Source organism: Macaca nemestrina, chromosome 18 (genome assembly GCF_043159975.1).
Source record: "Macaca nemestrina isolate mMacNem1 chromosome 18, mMacNem.hap1, whole genome shotgun sequence".
NCBI classification, from domain to species: Eukaryota; Metazoa; Chordata; class Mammalia; order Primates; family Cercopithecidae; genus Macaca; species Macaca nemestrina.
Window position 1 is genome coordinate 25,559,973 of NC_092142.1, and position 20,260 is coordinate 25,580,232.

The 20,260-nt window shown below is 43.2% G+C and overlaps 1 long non-coding RNA gene across 1 annotated transcript; it reads left to right on the forward strand.

Moving 5' to 3' along the window:
- Positions 1–312: 312 nt before the first annotated feature.
- Positions 313–2,658, forward strand: LOC105463212 (uncharacterized). The gene is made up of 3 exons (XR_976201.2): positions 313–419; positions 1,493–1,663; positions 2,015–2,658. It is a non-coding gene; the product is annotated as an uncharacterized lncRNA (long non-coding RNA).
- Positions 2,659–20,260: the final 17,602 nt, after the last annotated feature.

Below are 20,260 nucleotides of genomic sequence, written 5' to 3' on the forward strand. Positions count from 1 at the left end.
CTTTTTCTTTTTATGAAAATAGAAAATGATGAGCATTCTTTCCCAGAAAAAGCCAGGGTTCTTGCCTTTCTGTTTGGTCACCTAACACCAATGAATGCAAACTCACCTGTGACAGTTGTTAATTATCTGGAAGAAAACGCAAAAACAAAGGAGAATGTGATCAGGTTTTCATAAAGCTAAACTCAGCCAATTTTTCATTTTCAGATTTCATTTTCTTCCTACTCTCTAAGAAGACATCTTGTGTTTTGCCTGTCCAGCTTGCTTTCTTTTCCTTACTTTTTAAAAGAATTCTCTCTCACTCATTTTCAGTCTGTTGATTTGGATGACATGAGACACACCACTAGAACGCATGGTAGAATGAGATCCAGGCCTGGCGAATCCTTGTAGACTATTCTCCAGCCGCCTCATCAATTTGTCAGGTAAGTGTGAGTGCCCCAGGAGTTAACCTGTGACTTTTGATAAAGCAAATGAATTTTATTCTTGTCAGCTAGACTGGACTCTGAAATGGTGAAAATCTGAAGCTGATTGAGACATCTTTGTCACACTCAGAAGAAAACATTCCTAAGATATGAAAGCCCAAGAAGGTGAGGGAGGTAGAGGAGGGGAAGGAGGAGCAGGAGGAGGAGAAGGAAAATGAGGAATGAAGGAGGTGAAAGAGGAGGATAAGGAAGAGGAAGAAGAGTTGAAGGAGGAGGAGGAGGTAGAAGAGAAGGAGGAACAGGAAGAAGAGGAAGAGAAAGAAAAGGAAGAGATTAAAGAGGAGGAGGAGAAAGATAAAGAATAGAGGAGGTGAGAGAGGAGGTGGAAGAGAAGGAGTAGATGGAAGAGGAGAGGAAGAAAAGAAGGAGAAGGAGAAAGGAGAGGAGGAAGCAGAGAAAGTGAAGGAGGAGGAGGAAGAAGAAGAGGAGGAGGTGGGGTGGAAAAGGAGGAGAAGGAGAAAGAAGAGGAGGAGGTGGAGGTGAAGATGTAAAAGGAGGAGGAAGAAGAAGAGGTGAAGAAGGAGGAGCAGGAGAAGGAAGAGGACGAGGAGGTGAAAAGGAGGAGGAAGAAAAGGAGGAGAAGGGGGAAGGGGAGGTGGAAGAGGAGAAGGGAAGGGAGAAAGAGGGACAGGGATAGGAAGGGGGGAAGGATAACAAAGGACAAAATTATAGATAGATGATAGATAGATAGATAGATAGATAGATAGATAGATAGATAGATAGATAGATAGATAGATAGATAATCTTGGTTCTAGCTGTTTCTACAGCCTGATAATTGCCCAACTTTTCAGTATCATGGGCAATAAATTATCTTCTGGTTTAAGAGCCACCTCCTCATTCTTCTCTTCTGGCTTATCCTCCTCTGCCATGCCCCCAAATGCCGCAGTGCTCAGAGGACTCTCTCCAGGGACCTTTTCCCTCTCCACTCTTCCCTATCTTCACTGAAGTCTTGTCCTCATTTCTTTTCTCGGTTACCATTCATGTATTGAGGACTCTTGATTTAATATTCCCAGGCTTCATCTCTGTCAAGATATCACCACTGCCTGCTGGAAATCTCCAACTGGAAGCCTCAGCAACACCAAAAAACCCACCTTCTCATGGATGCACTCCTTACCTTCCCTCCAGCCTTTCTTCGCCTATAATTCTGGTCTCATGGGAGGAACCTGCACTTACTAGGGACCCAGGTCAGGAAATGGACACTATCCTCAACTCCTCCCTTTCTCTCATCCTTGATATCTTGGCTCTGTCACCACTTGGCCCTTATCTCTCCCACCTCTACCCCTCCCTACTTCTTCACTCCTCCGCATATTCTATTCTGCACACCAAATGCACATTCCCCTCCACTCTGTTCCTGGTTCTGCTTGGAAGACCTTCCCAGACTCCTCAAAATGGGTGAGACACTCCTGCTTTATGCTCACAACCTACATCACTTTTCATTAAAATTGTTTACTTTGATAATAGCTACAGTTAATGAGCTTATTATTATTATTATTACTATTATTATTTGACATATTTTCTTGCTCTTTCTCACCCAGGTTGGAGTGCAGTGGTGCAGTCTTGGGTCACTGAAGCCTCTGCCTGGTTCAAGAGATTCTCCTGTCTCAGCCTCCCGAGTAGCTGGGACTACAGACGTGCGCCACCACGCCTGGCTAATTTTGTATTTTTAGTAGAAATGGGATTTCACCATGTTGGCCAGGCTAGTCTTGAACTCCTGACCTCAGGCGATCCACCTGCCTCAGCCTCCCAAAGTGCTGGGATTACAGGCATGGGCCACCACACCTGGCCAATGAGTTTTTCATGTATCAGGATTTTTACCCAAATTATCCTTAATGCTTCTTGCATATCCTTAAAGGAAGACACTGTTATCTCCATTCTACAGATGAAGGAAATAAGAGTACAGACAGTTGCTCAAAGTTGGACAGCCAGGAAAAAAGCAGAAGTGGGTACTGATCCAGGCAGGCTGGTCACAAATCCTGTGTATTGATACAATGCTACACTGCCTGTTCATCCTCTCAAGCTGAAAATCAGCTTTTTGGGAATGGCACAGCTTTCATCTGTGTGTCCCTCCTAGCCAGAAGTGCCACACATTGTCAATGAATGTTTGCCTGGTTTAATTAATGAAGTAATAAATGAATAAAATCCCATTCCTCTTTCTGGACATAGGTGTTTGTTTTGTTTTGTTTCTCCTGCAACAGGCAGGGTTGAGTCACAGTCAACTTTCAGATTCTATGATGCTATAATTCTGACAAACACTATCCAACTAATAAACTTGCAAACGTAAGTGACTCATCAGTTTCTGTCCTTGTATCAGTCATTTTCTATCGAAGAAGAGCTTGATCATGTGGAGTTTGCATTGTCCAACGAGAGATGCCAAGTGAACCATCCTTTTAGAAATCACTTTCTCTGCCTTCACTCCTTTCCACCTCAAAAGTCTCAATCAATGAAATAAATGATACTCAAAGTCGCAAATCACCTGGCCCTCCTCCTGATACCCTCTCAAAGAAAAAAAAAAAAGCAGATTGAGGGAGGGAAAAGGGGGAAAGCTCTATGCTCTATAATGAAACCAGGAGAAAATGTTATTTGCTTGCTAGATTGTCACCAGCTTCTCTTCTAACTGGATTCAGAGCAGATCTAATTAGCTGGGCTGAGACCAGGAAAGAGAATTTTTGCATGGTTTGCACCTTCTCAGAATTCCATGGCAACAAAACCATCTGGAATGAGAGTGACAACAGTATATCTAATGTTAACAACCTTACTAGATTCAAGTGCAAAGCGTGCTGGAATTTCAGCAGCATGGACTGATGAGAAGTGGAGAAGCTGAGGTGGAGAGAATGGGGAACTCCAAAGATAGACGCAACCCAAAAGCTCTGGGAATGCTTTTCCCAAAGACATAGACTGATGGTGTAATATACATAATCCAAAGTATCCCGCAGTCTTGGGTTCTGCCCTGGTCTGCATCAAGACCCCAAATTGTCCACAGTGATCAGTAGATAAATACAGAAGGAATCCAGGTAGCAGATGACACTTAAAGTGTGGGAAGATTATAATTTCTGTCCATTTATAACAAGACTTCAGAAAATGGCTGCGAGAACAGGAAACAACGTCCTATATCCTCGGGAGAAGAAGTTGACAAAATCCAGAGAGAATATAAAAACTAAAGTCAAAAGGGTAGGAGGACAGATTAGCAATCCAATTCCAATGGATAAGTAAAGATCCAGGCAAATTAACTGAGGCAAATGCAACATGGCAGATGCCAACAGAGAAGAGGCAAGGATTGAAAACTCCAATGCCTGTGGAAGTCAGAGAAATAAATGAAGAAAGTCAAGTGGTTCCGAAAAAACTGATGACCTGGAGGGCACAGGTCCCATCTAAGGAGCAGCTGCTAGTCAACTCCAGCCCATTGGGTGGTCCCAACATTGCTGAGTCTTCCAAGTTTTCAAGACAAGCCACAAATCCAGAGTTTGTATGCAATCCCACACATTTTAACTGTTGGCAATGAGTTTCTCATATTTTAAGATAAATGGCAGCCCGTACAAAATTTTCTGAAGGCTAAATATGATTCTGCAGCCTCCCCATTTGAGACGATCTGCAGCAAGGGATTGTGGAAGCTCAGAGCTCCCTCCAGCACCCGGGATATTGGCTCCATAGTGACAACAGCACTCATTCCAGAGGCAACTCCTGCTGGTAGCTATGGATCCTGATGTTCAGGTTATACTTGGAGAATTGGGAGGGGAAAGGGGCAGGGACCTCAGATGGAAGTCTTCATGACTTCAGAAATATAAGACTAAGGAGGCTGAGGCTCACACCAATCCCAAAACCACAGTCAGAGTTAAAGAAAGAAATGTTGGGAGAAATTCGTGCACTGTGTGCAGAATCAGAGCAGGAGAATTTGCTGATGATTGACACTCAAATAAATAAATAAATAAATAAATAAATAACCAGCTGATTCTTTTCTTTTATTTTTTTCTGGGACAGAGTCTCACTCTCTTGCCCAGGCTGAAGTGCAGTGTCATGATCTCAGCTCACTGCAACCTCTGTCTCCCGGGTTCAAGTGATTCTCCTGCCTCAGCCTCCCAAGCAGCTAGGATTACAGGTGTGTGCCACCACATGGCACACACATGTGTGCCACCACCACATCCAAAAGAACTAATTATTGTTCCTTTTGGTTTGTTTGTTTTTAAGCAGAGTCTTGCTGTGTCACCAAGGCTGGAGCGCAACAGCGCAATTTTGGCTCACTGCAACCTGCACCTTGAGGATTCAAGAGATTCTCCTGCCTCAGCCTCCCGAGTAGCTGGGATTACGGGCATGTGCCACCATGCATGGCTATTTTTTGTATTTTTTTTTTTTTTTTTAGTAGAGATGAGATTTCACCATGTTGGCCAGGCTATAACCGGTTGATTCTAAAGGGCTCCACCCAGATCCCTTCACCATGCACACTATTCACCATTTCTGTGCACACATGAGGCATTAATCCTCACAGGAATAGCCTTTAACCAATGGCTGCAGGGAGATGGGGTAATTAATCTTGTCCACTGCCCTTGTGTTGAGATCACTGTAAGGTACTCCATATCTCACCCTAGTATCCCCCAGTGGGATTGAATCCCCGTTTTCCACAGCCTGCTCAGTGACGCACCCTTTATTGACTTCCTTTCCTTCATCTCACCCCCCAGTCACATGGCACTACTTCCTAGGATCACCTCCCAAATAAACTACACACACCCACATCCCTGCCCTAGGGTTGGCTCCTGGGGGCCTCAAATTAAGGCAATAGCTTCTCTTTTTATTTTGTTTTATTTTATTTTGTTTCATTTTATTTTACTTTAAGTTCTGGGATACTGGGGTACTTGTGCAGAACGTGCAGGTTTGTTACATAGGTATCCATATGCCATGGTGGTTTGCTGCACCTGTCAACTTGTCATCTAGGTTTTGAGCCCTGCATGCATTAGCTATTTGTCCTAATGCTCTCCCTCCCCTTCCCTCACCAATAGGCCCTGGTGTGTGATGTTCCCCTCCCTGTGTTCATGTGTTCTCATTGTTCACCTCCCACTTATGAGTGAGAATATGTGGTGTTTTGGTTTTCTGTTCCTGTGTCAGTGTGTTGAGGATGATGGCTCCCAATTTCATCCATGTCCCTGCAAAGGACATGATCTCATTCCTTTTTATGGCTGTGTAGTATTCCATGGTGTATATGTACCACATTTTCTTTATCCAGTCTATCATCGATGGACATTTGAGTTGGTTCCATGTCTTTGCTGGCAATAGTTTTTCAAGCATGAGGATCCAACCTTAGAGGCAATGGATGGACAGGGTGATGAATGTCATAGATTCTATGGGTTATAGAAGGAGCTCTGGGAAAAAGGACTGGATATAATGCATATTCCTGGGGATCCTGAGAGCAAACCCTAGGCTTTAATTGTTTACATATCAACCCTGAGGAATCTTCTTGAGTTAAAAATCTGGTTTGGGTCGTTTCTCTCTCTTTCTCTCTCACTTGTCTCAGCCAGTGGCCTATAATATGCAATACACACTGTCTTTTGGGATTTCTGCCTCTGGTTTCTGTGTCAAGGATTAACAATATGTAAATGAATTCCTAAGTACATCAAGGAAGATCCTGCCCAAAGGAACCCAAAGCAATCCCTTTTGTAAAGGGTCAAAGACACTAGTTGTACAAATAACTCCTCTTCAGGCTGTTGAACTTTTCAAAATCTGTTGTTTGATAGGATTCGTTTATTATAATCTGGTCATGGCCACACATCACTTGACTGCATTCAGCTGATCCACAGAGACTTAAGAAAAGTCCTCCAAGAATCCAAAATTTCTGTCGCAAGTCAATGCCCTCCCTTAAAGACTGTTTACTCATGTGTTACGCAGAACTGTAATGAATATAAGTGATCTTGGAGGAGGGACTTCCGGAAACAGGCATCAGGGTAGTGGACAAAAATGAGAGTGGGTAGCCAGTAACAGAGAAGAAAAGCAGAAAATGCACTAGAACAAACAGAAGATCTCAAAAAGCATAGCATTTCGAGTGATTTAGTTTAGGTTCAAACACTTCTGTGCACCCTCCCAACACAAGTGTGGCAAATGATAGCATCTGTGAGATGACTGTGCACACGCACACAGGCACACACACATGCACACACATGCAGGCACGCACATCCCAGTTTCCCGCACATGCTCACTGGTTTGATAGCACACACTGAGAGTAAAGTAAAAGAAAGCAAAGTCAAAGAAGTGTGTTTGTCAGCCCTGGCACAAGCTGTGACGGGGACAAGGGCACCTACAAGCAGTTTACAGGAAAGTGAGTGGGAAGCAAGACATAGTTGCCTCAAAAAAAAAAAAAAAGGTGGGGAGTTGGCAGGGTGCGGTGGCTCACGCCTATAATCCCAGCACTCTGGGAGGCCAAGGCAGGTGGATCACGAGGTCAAGAGATCGAGACCAGCTTGGCTAACCTGGTGAAACCCCATATCTACTAAAAATACAAAAATTAGCTGGACATGGTGACACACACCTGTAGTCCCAACTACTCGGGAGGCTGAGGCAGGACAGTCGTTTGAACCCGGGAGGCAGAGGTTGCAGTGAGCTGAGATTGTGCCACTGCACTCCAGCCTGGGCAACAGAGACTCCGTCTCAAAAAAAAAAAAAAAAGGCATATTTGCATCACTTCCATGTTGGGAACCATATTCAGGGTCCAAATCCTAAAATGCCTGGAAGATCCAGTTAGATCCAGGACATGTCAAGCAGCAAGAGTAAGAGTCTCTTACCTTTGTCTATGCCATTCGTGTCCCAGCCCTGTCCTATGGATGGCAAAGGGAGTGGTGCTATCAGATCTCATGCACCAGAGCACCCAAAAGCCAGCACAGATCCTGGCACTCAGTTCTACTGTCTATCCAGTGCTCAGTTACTAGAGGGGGCCCATTTCCATGCTTTCCTCCTCAATACCAAACCGATGCAGAGCCCAGGGATGAATTTTTTTGTGAGGATGAAAACAGGTGGTACAGGCAGCACATGATGGAAGGAATTCTTGAGGCAAAGCCCAGGAAATGTACTGATGATCATCTTTCTGGGAGCAGAGTCAAAACTATTGGTGAAATGCTAAAGAGCCTTTCCCATCTGTTTCTCCGTTCATCCCCCCCACCTCTAAGGACATGTCAAGGGTCCCAAGAATACGCCGCATCTCCTCATCTGTCGTATCTGCTATTACCTGAGTAGGAAAGTTAGTTTCCAACAGTAGGATCCAAGCCATGTGTAAGGTCCTCCTCTCCCCCCTGCCTCCCTGTTTCCAGGACGCTTGTCTCTCCATGACCGGGGATAATGCTGCATGTATCTCACCCTTCTGACTTCCTCAGTCTTTTCCTCCTTTCCTCTCCCTTCTGCACATCACAATGCAAACCCAGTGTCAGGGACATTGTCAATGTGGGAGGGAAGGACTGGAGTCTGTGTCATCTGCCTGGCCCAGGGGCAGCAGACGCTGAGATGATTCTGTTGGCCCAGGAGGAATTACACAAGGGAAAGGTGAGAATCAAAGGACATGGAGTGAGCACTGCAAGTGAAGAGTCTAGCACATCCCAAGAAAGTAGCTTGAGACAGGCAGATGGGAGTGGGCTCATTCACAGCAGGGAGTTCCTTGTCATAGAACTGTGGGAGCAGAGGCGGGACAACTCCCTGCCAAAGCTGTAGAGAGTCTATCTTCCGTGGGTGGATTATTGTTCCAGATCGGAGGTTCACAAATAGGGCGGTGCATCAGAATCACCTACAAAGATATGAAAAATATATTCATTTCCAGGCATCACATCAAAATCTCTGGGAGTAGGGCCTGAGAGTCTGTAACACTTTATGCTCCTTGATAATTCCAATGTATTAATAGCTGGTCTACCGAGCAGTTTGGGAATGATTCCTACGTTTCCTTCTAACTTAGATATCCTGCAAGTTGAGTCACAGTGTGGTCTTGTCTTCACATGAACCATATGAAATTACTTTTTGTAGGCAAAATGGTCAAACACAGACAATATTATGTGGTTCAACATAATATAATATTCTGGCCTGGAGCACCATGTAAGACCCCTGGATTTTAAATACTATTTTTAGGTATGCAACATTTTTTGCAAGCAAAATAAAAGGCTTATCATTTCCAAGAAAATTAAGAGAAGATAATTTGAAAATGCTTATAGAGAACAAAACACCTAAAAATGATGAAAGACTATAATCAAGATCCTTTTAAATGTATGGCCAAGTTCACAAGAAAGTACAAGAGATCTCTTGGGATGACAAGAGTTAGGAGAGAAGACCAGACATGAGCAGACATAGCAACTGACCCTGGGATATAGGACTGTATGGTAAAAGCAAGATGTTTTGATACCTGCAGGGAGATGAGAGATGAGGCTGTGGGCACAGGAAGAAAAGGAACTGGATCATAGATATATGACTGAAATAGGATAATTCACAGGGCTACATCCCAGAGAAAATATGAACCAAAAAGGTGCTGCCCATTTGCACAGGGCAATGGTAAGGAAATATTCATGTCTTGTCCCTGACATGGGTCTGAAATTTGAGTTTCCCCTGGGCTCCTAAGCTGATCCATTAACAAAGAAACCAGCCCCAGTTTGCTGCTACTCCCAATAACCTGAAAGAAGTAAAAACTCCTGAGCAGGGGAGAAACACCACCACACCAGATCACACAGGATTCCCACGGCTAAAGCCCACTGAAGATGAGCTCTCAATCCAACAATCACAGAAAGGAAAGAAAACAGTGCATCCTGAGCAAAGTCAGCAGACACTGAAACCATTAAGATTGCATACCCAAGAACTTTAGAGAAACAACCTATGCAATTGAACTTCTCAGAGATCTAACACAGCATCCCAACATGTGTGAAGCTGTTAAGAGTAGAGCTATTTTGGTTAAAAAAAAAAAAAAAAAAAAAGCGGGGGGAAGACCTTGGAAGCCCCAAGGCACCTGAGTGCTCCTTAGACAGAACACAGGTGAAACACTGTGGATGAGAAGGGACGTGAGAAGTCCACCAGCTTCCGCAGGCTGTGTAGGCCATGAACATTCTTCCTTTTGGTTCTTTCTCCTTCCCTTCTTTTCTCTCTTCTGCCTCACAAAGAGGTATTGATTATTGCCATTTATCAGGGGACCCATTTCAACTCTTCCAGCTGCCATTTAATAGCTGTAAAACTTGGGGAAAATCCCATAAACTTTCTTTGTTTTCCTCATCTGCAAAATGGGGATGCATTACTCTGAGTTATTCTGTAGATCACAAAAGGCCATGTGTTCATGTCCTGAAGCACCCAAGGGCTCCAAAATAGAACAAATGCACGTCACAACCAGAATAACTCCACTTTTTATGGGTTGTATAAGATTTGGTTGAGAAAGAGCCATTTGATGAGAATATATGGAGACAAGTTAAAAGTATGTTTGTACAAGTGACAAACTCAATAAATTGCAGTTGAGACAGAGTCTCACTCTGTCACCCAGGCTGGAGTGCAGTGGCACAATCTCAGCTCTCAGCAACCTCCACCTCCCAGGTTCAGGTGATTCTCCTGCCTCAGCCTCCCAACTAGCTGGGATTACATGTGCCCACCACCACATCCAGCTAATTTTTTTTGTATTTTCAGTAGAGATAGGGTTTCATCATGTTGGTCAGGCTGGTCTCGAACCCCTGACCTCAGGTAATTCACCCACCTGGGCCTCCCAAAGTGCTGGGATTATAGGCATGAGCCACCGCACCTGGCCCAACATTTCTTGAAGAAAGAATAATTATCACAGAGCTAGTCACTTGCTCCCAACTCACTCGTTCACTCACCCTGATTCACTGTCAGCACTTCTGTGCTCTACTTCATGTCCCAGTAAGCTGTTCCCTGTGGACTGTCTCCCCTGGGCTCCTTTGCTCTCAGCCTGCTAGCTGTGTTTGGGCAATGGGAGCTACTGACCCGTGTCTGGAAGGCAGGAGGAAAGAGGAGAGAGGTTGACATCAAACTATTCCTTTCCCTCTTCCTCCCTTATTCAACTCCTGCAGCAATTCGATCCAGTTCTTCCTGGACTCCTGTAACACCATCTCCTCCACTTTTACCTTCACTGCTAAGAGTACCAAAGACTTCTTCCTCTAACAAGCCTTAGTTGCTTCAGCCTCCCTTCCCGGCCCCGTCAACCCTTCCTGCACCTTTGTAACATCCTTTTGAGTTTCTGCATTTCCCCCCAGAATGAACAATGTTTTCTGTTCAACGCTGACTGATTCAACTCTGCAGAGTAAGTCCAAATCTCATCCCTTTAGGGAAAAGAAACTCATTCGTTGGGAATAGCTGATTTATTCTTGTTTTTTAAACCTCAATGAGTCTCATTTTTTGTATCTGCAAAATGACCATAAATGTTCTCATCTCTTGTGCTTACAAAATAAAAAATTAGAGAAACCTGAAGGTTCCTGAAAACAACACCAACTAAAGAGAAACACTTCTTTCTGGAAAGGAATTTCTCATCAGTCCAACCCTGAATCTTGTGGGTCACTCTACTGCCAAGTTTTGCAACCAGAGAGAAGAGAGGAAGAAATTTTAGCTTTCTTAAACAGAATATTTGAGAGATTGAAGCTTCTTAATTCTTCATTGTGAAGGGAAAATTGGGCACTAAATTATTTATTGTATTTTAAATTTACTGACAGTAGCAGTTTTGAAAGCCTCACTGTTCTTTTTGAAAATAATTAACCTACTTTAATGTTTTAAATCTTTTTAACATATATCCTATTAAGTGGTAAAATGAGGGGGAAATAATGTTCAAAGAATAGGCTAAGAGTAGAAAGGAGAGAAATTCATAGCCCTCTTCTTCCAAGATCCATGAATCGGGGGCCGTGGGGAGATACAGGCTAATTCTAGCTTCAATCTCCATGAGGTATGTCTTGTTCAGAACTAGTGTGTAGCAGGAAAGAGAGGACAACTTTTATGGGGTTCAGTACAAAGACTTAGGACTCCCAAGACTTGAATTCCAAGTGAAGCAACCCTAATTGGTTGCAAATAATGGAAAACCCAACACAAACCAGCTTAAGCAAAAAGATAATCTATTTGTTTATATACCCAATATATTCACGGGTAAGGCTGGTTTTAAGAAGCCAGTCAGCGTATCTTATTCCCTTGGCCTTGGTAATTGGTTCAGAAATGTCTACATGATCCAGTCAGAGAGAATGAGGTATTATGAGCCTTTCCTTCAAAATCTGGCTAAGGACAAATGTCCTACTGGGCTTCTTATAGGGAAATGTGGTACAAATGTTGTCCCTATGTAATTTTCCTTGCTTCATCTCTCAGTTCTTCTTCCTCTGGGAGAACCATACTCACACACAGTTTCCCCTCCCAGTTATCACATGACTGACTTTGTATAGCTTTGCACTGGAGTGACTCTGGGAAAGCACTCCACTCAGGCTATCTTACCCAGTCGCTTCTAGTTGGGTTTGCCCAACAGTGGGCCCTGGCCGAACAGAAAATGAGAGAGGAGTCATGGAATCAACTCCACTCCCAGCTATGGTGTCCTAGAGCTGAGTAGGAGACAGCAAAGATCCTTCTTAAAAATATTCCCAGGAAAAGGCTTGTTCCCTCTCATTTGCTCTGACTGATCACATGCACACCTCCAAAATGGCTACAGTGTCCAGGGAAATAAGATGCTGAAATCGGCTCAGGCCCAGTACACATGCCCTATCTATGAGACTCTGGCACAGGACTTGGACTATAGACAAATGCCTAAAATAGGATAATTCAAAGGGCTATGTCCCAGAGAAAATATAAACCAGAATGCTGCTGCCCATTGGCACCGGGAGATGGTAAGGAAACACTCACGTGTCGTCCCTCACATAGGTCTGATTTTGGGTTTACCCTGTGCTCCCAAGCTGATCAATTAACATAGAAACCAGCCCCAGGTTGCTGCTACCCCCAGGAACCTGAAAGAAGTAAAAAGCCCTGAGCAGGGGAGAAACACCACTGCACCAGACCTGAAGTTCATTAGCTGAATCTAATGGAAGGTGTTAATTCAAAGGAAATTTTACTACATTTGGAAAATATTTATGCATGAATATTAAGTCACCCCCTGCAGGAATTGCTTACATTTCTACTGGAGGGCCTCCATCTTTACCTATTTTATTCTGGGGGGATTTTGGTAAAAATTTTGTATTTTTGCCCATCTCAGCATAGCCAAGGTGGAGATGAAGGCACAATGCAGAAGACAGCCATTATGGGGATGAAGTGTGTGCATTGACTGCACTATTGCAACCCCACTTTTCCTGGTGTTTGACTGCCTCTCTTGAAAAGCAGCACAGAGGTGACGAGAACAGCAGCAAGGCCTGAGAGATCAGCCCAAAGCAGATCAAACATGCTCCTCCCAGAGCCAAGGGCACCAAGAGCTTTTTACGCACATGTAGTATCTAAGTCCACTTTGTGCTGCTATAGCAAAGCGCTTGAGACTGAGTAATTAATTTTTCCACCCTTTATTTTAGATTTAGGGGGTACACGTGCAGGTTTGTTTCCTGGGTATGTTGCATAGTGCTGATGTTTGGGATACAAATGATCCTGTCACCCAGGTACTGACCATAGATAGTACCCAATAGTCAGTTTTTCTATTCTTGCCCCGCTCCTTCTTTCCTCTTTCTAGTGGTCCTCAGTGTCTATTGTTTCCTTCTTTATGTCAATGCATACCCAATGTTTAGCTCCAACTCATAAGTGAGAATATGCAGTATTTGGTTTTCTGTTCCTGTGTTAATTTGCTTAAGATAACAGCCTCCAGCTGCATCCACATTGCTCCAAAAAAAACATTATTTCATTCTTTTTTATGGCTGTGTAGTATTCCTTCATGTATATGTACCGTATTGTCTTTATCCAGTCCTCTCTTGATGCCACCTAGGTTGACTCCATGTCTTTGCTACCGTGAATAGTGCTGCAATGAACATGTGTGAGCATGTGTCTTTTTGGCAGAATAATTTGTTTTCTTTCGGGTATATACCCAGTAATGGGATTACTGGGCCAAATGATGGTTCTGTTTTAAGTTCTTTGAGAAATCTTCGACTGCTTTCCATAGCAGCTGAACTAACGGACATTGAGACTGCACAATTCATAAAAGTCAGAGATTCCTTTCTTACACATCTGGTGTCTGGAAGTACAAGGTCGAAAGCCTCACATCTGGGGAGGGCCTTTGTGCTGTGTCATCCCATGAGGCAAGGCAGAAGGGCAAGAGAGCAAGAGGGGGCTGATCTTGCTTTTATAACAAACGCTCCCAAGGTAATGACATCAATCCATTCATGAGAGCAGAGCCTTCATGACCTGATCACCTCTTAAGGGTCCAATTTCTTAATCTTGTTGCACTGGAGATTAAGTTTCCATCACATGAGTCTTGGGAGACCCATCTAAACCACAATATATGGGTATCTTGGGCTAGCTTAAAATCACCGACATAGGTGGGCTTTTAGAGCCAGAAATATGCATTCAAACTCAACATAGGTAAAGAAGGGAGCCCTCCACTTTGGGCATAGTGAGGAATATTAATCAGAGAAAGAAGCAAGTTGGAACAGGAAACGCTCAATGGGACTATAAGGTGAGTTTTGTTTACAAGAAGCAAGGCAGGAAGCCAGTGATTGAAACTAAGTCAAGAAGTCAGATTAGGGTTAAGAGTCAAACAAGCTCAAGCAAATCTTATAGGGTTTAGGGAAACCAGCGTTTCCTTGAAAAACCAAGATCTTGGTCTCTGAGCTCATCTGCAACTATGGGGCTGGGAGATAACTAGCTCTCCTCTGAGTAACAAACGTGGGAATCCGGGTCACTATATGGCCTGCACATCCAGGCCACACAACTCAATCCAACAAATATCTGTTGGTCATTCACTAAACCCCAAGCACTGTGCTGAATGCTGGCAGCAAAGGAAAGAACAAGAACTAACAAAAACAAAAACAGGCAGTGCTTTCCAGGCGCTACCTCTGTACCAAACACAGTGTCAAACACTGGACGTAGATTAACTCACTTAATCTTCACAACAGGACAGAGATAAATGATTGCTATCCCCATCGTCCAGATGGGAATACCGAGTCACAGAGAGGTGCAGTAAACTGCCTGAGGTCACACAGCTGGTAAGATGAGGAGCTGAGATTCAAAACTCACTCAGCCAGATGCTGGGTGAGTTTAATCCAGAGTTAGAGAGGAGAGAGTGATCATAGAAATCTCTTTTTCTTTTTTCTTTTTTCTTTTTTTTGAGATGGAGTCTCCCTCTGCCGCTCAGGCTGGAATGTTGTGGCACAATCTCAGCTCACTGCAACCTCCGCCTCCCAGGTTCAAGCAATTTTCCTGCCTCAGGCTCCCAAGTGGCTGGGATTACGGGCGTGCACCACTACACCTGGCTAATTTTTGGGTGTTTAGTAGAGACGGGGGTTTCACCATGTTGGCCAGTTTGGTCTCAAACTCCTGATCTAAAGTGATCCCCCACTTCAGCCTCCTAAAGTGCTGGGATTAACAGGCGTGAGCCACCGCATCCAACCAGAAATCTCATTCAAAGATGTGTCATGTGCCTGGAGTCCCTAAGAATAAGAAAAGGTTCCACAAATGAATGAGGTGTGTGTGTTGAGTGGGGAGAATGATCATTTCAGGCAGAAAAAAAATTGAAGAGGAGAGGACTTGAAAAGAGAGGGGTGGGGGCGCTGGTCCCAGGAATCAAAGGACATCCGTATAGTTGGAGGACAAAGAACAAAAGCAGAGACAGACAATGGTGCTGGAGAAGGTGGCAGAACCGAACAACTTACAGGTTTAGCTAATGACACAAGGGTGTGTGCTGAGCATAATGAGAAAGCCCTGAAGGTGTAGCGGATATGAGCAGTACTCCACCACAGGAATTAAGTCCACGAATCGTAGCATTTCCCGCTTTGTCCCTATTAACAAATTAAATCTGACTCTGAGCACCTAGCCTGGCAGGAAACCCGGTCGGAGTTATTGTTGTAGCTTCTTTGTCCAAATCCCCCCAGGATCTTACAAAAGTCTCAGGAGGCTTACACAGTCCAGACCTCTGGGTCGCACCTGTCACCTGCCATCCAGAAAAGCTACTTAGTTCATGCAAAATGAAAATATCAGGGCCCCTTGTTCAAAGATTATTAACAATTCTAAGATGGTGACAGCAGAGCATTTTTGTCTTTTCTTTTCTTTTTTTTTTTTTTTTTTTTTTTTTTGAGACAGAGTCTTGCTCTGTCGCCCAGGCTGGAGGGCAGTGGCACTGTCTCGGCTCACCACAACCTCTGCCTCCAGGGTTCAAGTGATTCTCCTGCCTCAGATCCCCGAGTAGCTGGGATTACAGGCATGCACCACCACTCCCAGCTAATTTTTGTATTTTTAGTAGAGACGGGGTTTCACTATGTTGGCCAGGCTGGTTTTCAACTTTTGACCTCAAGTGATCCACCCACCTTAGCCTCCCAAAGCGCTGGGATTATAGGCATGAGCCACCATGCCCGGCCCAACAAAGCATTAAACCAAGCACAGGTATCTTCTTCGTGTGGGGCCCCATGTGACTACCAGTTTGCATGCCCCCAAAGATGGGCTTGTGTGATAACATGTTACTTTTGCAATTATTCAAAGCCCCTTGAAGCTACACATCAGTGCTACTTCCCTCAGCTTTGGGCTTAGGGTCTTTGGCAAGGCTTGTGCCTTAGCATCTCAGCCAGGCCCCCTACCTGCTCCATGTCACCATTTTCCTAAGTCTGCCACTTCCCAAGGGCACCACAGGGAACCAGGGCTCAAGACAGAACCCCAAAACCTGTCCTCACTTTTAAGAAGACTCTGCCAACTCAGATCACTTCAGTCTCCACTCATCAAATATGTCTGCAGCTCCCAACTTTGCTTTTGGACAAAAGAAGCCACAGGTAACTGAAATGCACCTTGCACATCAATTTGAGGAAAAGGGAGGCAAATGGTTCTTATTTTTTCTTTAACAGCAGCAAAAAATAAAACACATAGCACTAACTCAATACATTATCCTGCAGGGGAATGACATGGTCAGATTTATGTTCTATAAAGATCTCTCTGGCCACTGTAGAAAATAGATTATGTCAGGGTGGGAGGGGGGTCAAGAGGGAATGTGGAAATACCAAATAGAAGGCTATTTCAGATTCCAAGAGAGAAATAATAATAGCCTGGAATGTCGGTGCAGATAAAAACAAATAAAAAAAAACCAGACACATCGAAAAGATATTTGGAATATTGTGGCAGATAGCAATAGCTGCCGGCTCCAGTACCTGCTCTCCTTATGACTAATAGATCCCAATTATGTCCTGGCAAAATGTATGTTTAAAAATACTTCCCAATCTTCCTTGCAAATAAGGGTGGCCATATACTTCAGTTATGGCCAATAAAATATAAGCAGATACCGGGTGAGGTTTCTGGGCTTTTAAAAAGGAAACAGACTGAATGGCTTCTATTTTTGCATTTCCCTTCATGCTTTGCCCTTTGTCCTGCCTGGAATGTGGGAGCCATGCCAGGAGGTACAGCAACCATCTTGGGGCCACGAGGGAATAAGCGTAATACCAAATACGCTGATGGTATCATAGAGCTGTTAAATAAGCCCTAGGCTGACTCACTCCAGATTTCTTGTTGGAGAAAAATAAACCTCTTTTTATCAGTCAGAGTGGTTGAATTCCTGTTACATGCCATCCCTAATTGATCCAGATATAGACCCAACAAGATTTAGAGTGGATTGTGATATGGTAGTTCAGAAGTGGACGTCAGCACCTCTGGAGGACTCCAGTCAAACCCACCACAGAAACCCCAACCCCACCATAAAGCCAGTTAAGCCAAATATGAAGCTCAAAGAAGCTGTAATGTTTAATAGGGGGAAATATATTTGGGTCATAAACCTATTTCCTCCAAAATATTAAATCAACAATAGAAGAACCCTCCACCTCTTTGGGCTGACGTGTTTACGAGCAGAAGGGATTATGACCCAAAGCTCTGGCAAAAAAAAAAAAAAAAAAAAGTAGATTTACTAGGAAACTCCAGGGCTGCATTTTACTAGCTAAGAGCACAGGCTTCAGAGTCATAAAAAGCTGGGTTCTAATCCCTGATCCATCATGTACTAGTTGTGTGTCACTTCACCACTCTACACTCAGTTTACTCATCTGTAAAGTGGAGTTAGTAATACGTGATTTCATAGAGTGTTGTCATGAGAATTGAATGAGCTAATGCATATAAAGTAACTGGCTGAATCTGGCATGTATAAGTGCATCCAAAAGTGTAAGACTCCTTCCTCCTTTCCTTCTCCCACTAGCTTCTTTCTCTCTTCCCAGGTTCTCCCCCTCCTCACCTACCACAGGGAGGCATTGCCTTTTCCAAAGACTGAACTCCTAAGGTACAGTTCGACCTTTCTAGGGATGGAAAGGCTACCATCCCATTTTACAGACAAAGAAGCAAGACTCAGGTAATCAGAGTAGGGACTAAAACTGAGGTCTCTTGCCATTCGGCCTTATGCTTTCTGCCCCATGAAACTGCTTGCATTTGTAATCTCTCCAGTGAGAGATCAGAAAACTGGACACAGGAAACAGATGCTGGGAAATAATATGAAGAGTGCTGACAGCACATGAAACCATTCACTGGGCTCCATTCCTGTAGGAAGCTGTAATCCCTTAACTCAATGCATATTTTGGAGTACTGATAGTGCACCATGACTGCTAGAAACTGTTGGCTATCCACAAGATCTACTCTTCTTCCACCTAAGCACCAGGTATACTATAATTCCCAGACTCCCTTGCAGTTGGTGTGGTCATGTGATAAGTTACAGCCAATGAAATGAGAGTAGAAGGGATGATGTAGGCCACTTCCAGGTCTGGTCCCTAAAGCCTACCACACTTGGTTCTCCATCTTTTTTTCTCTTCTGCTGGTTGCTTAGAAGTGTTATAAGACACTAAAAGATGGAAGAGCCACAGACTGGAAGGAGTCAGTCTCTGAATGATCCTGTGCAGATAGGCCTCCCTGTTGATTTGAACACTCAATCAGGACTGTTACATAAGTAAATAATACACCTCAAATGTGTTAATACATTCCACATTTGAGTCTACCTATGATTACAATACAGCCTAATCTACTCCAACTAGCATGCATGCCAAAGCATGACTGAAAATAAGATGAAAGCATGAATATGCCCAGGAGAATTCAAATTTGGAGCCTCATTTTTTAAATAGTTATGATTTTGATTTTTGGAGGAGTACTTTAAAATAAATCAGTAATATTTGCACAAAGTAAACGTAACTGCATTACAAAAGCATATGCAGTAAAAATTGAGTTTCCTTTCTACCCTGAACTCAAGTTCCTTAATTCCCCTTTCAGGAAAGAACCACAATAAGGAAATTCTTGGATATTCTTTTAGAAATGTCCTACATCTGTACAAATATACAGTAAAGATCCCCCAGGTACTTTGTTGTATATGTGTGTGTGTGTATTATCCTATGCACCAGAAATATATATACATAAATAGATTGTGTGTATATATATATACACACACACGTATATATATATGATTGTAATATATGATTGCATATGCTCTTTTTTTACCACTAGTGTTTTCCCTTACCCATGTATCTTGGAGAGTGCCTTTCTTCAGTACACCAAAACTTTTAAACGAATGTACCATAGGCCATTATATAGATACACTCCCAGTTGTTTTAACAGGTTTCCTATTAATGGATATTTATGTTGAGACATTTAGATAGTTTCCAATAGTTTGACATTGCAAACAATGCTGAAATGGGTATCCTTGTGCACATATCTTTGCATACAAGTCCTTAGAACCAAACCATATTATATTGAGTATGCCAATTACATACCAATAAAAATATTAAACAATAAGCAGGAAAAGAAAACATAAAGAAAGTTTGGTCTAGAAATTTCTGAGGACACGTGGGGATTACAATTCAAGATGAGATTTGGGTGGGGACACAGAACCAAACCATATTAGATAGAGTATGCCAATTACATACCAATAAAAATATTAAACAACAAGCAGAAAAAAAAAATGCAGAAGCTTTGGCCTAGAAATTTCCATGTCCCCACCCAAATCTCATCTCGAATTGTAATCCCCACATGTTAAGGGAGGGACCTGTGATCCCTACATGGAGAGAAAGAGAGGCGATTGGATAATGGGAGCAGTTTCCTCCATGCTGTCCTCATGACAGTGAGTGAGTTCTCACAAGATCTTATGGTTTTATAAGTGGTTGACAGTCCCTCCTTCACACACCCACACTTACTCTTGAAGTCTTGTGAAGAAGGCACCTACTTCCCTTCTGCCACAATTGTAAGTTTCCTGAGGCTGCCCAGCCATGCCAAATTGTGATTCAATTGCATCTCCTTTTTTAATAAATTATCCAGTCTTGGGTATTACCTTCATAGAAGTGTGAGAGTAGACTAATACACAATCCCATAGAGACATAAGATTATTCTGCTTATCTCTTTGTTTTTTTTCTTAAATGAGTTTTTGTAGTTTGTGCCTTTCAAGGAAATTTTCCATTTCATCTAAATTGTCCAATGTATTAGCAAAAAGCTGTTCTTAATATCCCCATATGATCCTTTTAATAGCTATAGAATCTGTAGTGATTATATACCTCTGTGCCTTTCATTCTTGATATCGGCAATGTGTACCTTCTCTCACTCTCTGTGGGTTTATAGTTTTCACCAGATTTGGGAAATTGCTGGCCACTAAAATGAGTGGGATATTTTTTCATCCCACTCATTTTGTCCTTAGGGCACTCTGACTAAACATGTGTTCAGCTACTGTTCTCCATTCATTTTTTTTTCTAGTT